A 2,500-nucleotide genomic window follows, 5' to 3' on the forward strand; every position below is an offset into this window, starting at 1 on the left:
TAATAAACATTGTTTACAGTGCTAGTTGAAGTGTTTCATGAGTAAGTAGGTCTTCAACCGTCATTTGTAGATAGTCAGTGTCTCAGCTGTCCAACCCCTAGGGGAAGTTTATTCCACCACCATGGTGCAGAACAGAAAAGAGTCTTGTAGTATACTTGCCTCTTACCCTGAGAGATGGTGGGACCAGTGGAGCAAGTCAAGTCAAGTCAAGTCAAGTCAAGTCAAGTCAAGAAGCTTTTATTGTCATTTCCACCATATATAGCTGTTACAGTACACAGTGACATGAGACAACGTTTCTCCAGGATCAGGGTGCTACATAACACACAGACAGGGCTAAGGACTTAGTAAGTGTCCTAGATACATAAAGTGTATCTGTGCAACCTGGTGTACACAGTGTGAGACAAGACAGACAAGACAAAAAGACAGTGCAGGACAAAAGACAGTGCAGACAAAAAATACAAGACAATACACAAAAGGCTCCAATGATCTTCTCAGCTGTCCTCACTATCCGCTGCAGGGTTTTGTGATCCGAGGTGGTACATTTCCCAAACCAGACAGTGATGCAGCTGCTCAGGATGCTCTCAATGGTCCCTCTGAAAAAAAGTAGTCAGGATGGGGGGAGGGAGATGTGCCTTTCTCAGACTTCATAAGCAGTAGAGACGCTGCTGGGCTTTCTTGGTGATGGAGCTGGTGTTGAGTGACCAGGTACAGTTCTCCGCTAGATGAACACCTCCTCTCTGTACGCTGACTCGTCGTTCTTGTTGATGAGACCCACCACGGTCGTGTCATTGGCAAACTTGATAATATGGTTTGATCTGTGCATTGCTGCACAGTCATGAGTCAGCAGAGTGAACAGAAGTGGACTGAGCATGCAGACCTGAGGGGCTCCAGTGTTCAGTGTGGTGGTGCTGGAGATGCTGTTCCCGATCCGGACTGACTGAGGTCTCCAGTCAGGAAGTCCAGGATCCAGTTGCAGAGGGAGGTGTTTAGTCCCAGCAGGCTCAGCTTCCCAAGCAGGTGCTGAGGGATGATTGTGTTTGCATGATGAAGGAAATGATTGGTTAACTTCCTGCTCAATGGAGCAACCTTACCGATGCTATCCAACTTCAAAACCCTGCTCTCATATTCCCAAACAAAAGAAAAGTGAGATTAAGGCTACAAATACCAGAAAACGTAAAGCTAGGAGGCAAAGACAAATAGAAGCAAAAATAAGATAATAGAACAAGCAGCAGAAGAAATAAAACACCTGTTGAATAAAATAAAGGATATGAAGCTTGAGGAATGAAGAAATCGATGGATGAAAAAGAATCAGACTCTGTACCGAGACAAAAATGAAGAATGGATCAAGATCAAGAATATTAAAGTGATTAAGTTTTCTTTACTTTATTTTTCTTTCTTTGCTTTCAAAATATGTATCCAATAATATTGCTTGTGTGTTAAAAGATAAGATGTGCTGAGTATGCTATATGAAGGCTCTCTTAAAAAGTCAACCCTCAGTGCTCAGAGGACGCCGCTGACAGTAACCCTTAAAGGTGGGGTCTCCGATTTTTGAGAAATGATTCAGAAAACTGAGTCGGGCAGAATAATAAACAAAAATCAAAACAAACGTGTAGCCAATGAGCAGAAAGGGGCGTGTCTTGTCAATATGGGCGGAGAGAGTTTTCAGTGCTAAACGCTGTTACTACACAAATAACACCTCTTTTCTATCGTAGTAATGTAGAGACGCAGCTACAACCGTGTTTTGTGTAGTAACAGCGTTTCTGTGAATCTGTTCACCAATCTGTGAATATGTGACCAACTTTACTTAAGACGCCGATTCGCTTTTTTCCTTCTCAATAGGTGAGTAACGTTGGTTTTGCTTTGTTTCACAAACTAATATATGCCTTTGTCCTTTACATGATTATGTTTGTGTGTCATTTTTGTTTGTTTGTTTATCTGCAATCGTATTGTTCTTCCCTTCAGCTATGATAAAGACACATTTCTTTCCGTTAGTTGCCTGGGTTACGTATGTATGTGTGGGAGGAGCTATCAATACAGGGGTGGGGCCCATTTGGGTTAGGGGCGTGTTTGTTTTGGTGATTTCAAATGTCAACATTGGCTTTCAAAAATCGGAGACCCCACCTTTAAAGGGAAACAACAACGTGCCAGGGGGAGGGACTTAGTTAGTAAGATGATATTGCAAGCTGGTGCTTTTTGAAAGGATGTATACCTTAAGGAATACAACTGGTCGCTGACCACAGGGTTCTATTGTAGACAGCCTCAGTGCATGTTATACTCTGTGTGTTTCAGAGAACAAACGCAAGCTTACACTTGGAGAGTGTTCCTTGGTTTGTTATAATCTTTGCATTTTAATTACTTTAACTTATTGTAATACTGTTTGATTATTTGAAGGAGATTTTATTTGTTTTTTTTTTTATTTTACTTTGCATATATTACACACATTTATCTGTATTACATTACTTTTAATAAAAACAAATCTCCCATTGTGAGGTACCTGAAA

Source organism: Tachysurus vachellii, chromosome 24 (genome assembly GCF_030014155.1).
Source record: "Tachysurus vachellii isolate PV-2020 chromosome 24, HZAU_Pvac_v1, whole genome shotgun sequence".
Taxonomy (NCBI): Eukaryota; Metazoa; Chordata; class Actinopteri; order Siluriformes; family Bagridae; genus Tachysurus; species Tachysurus vachellii.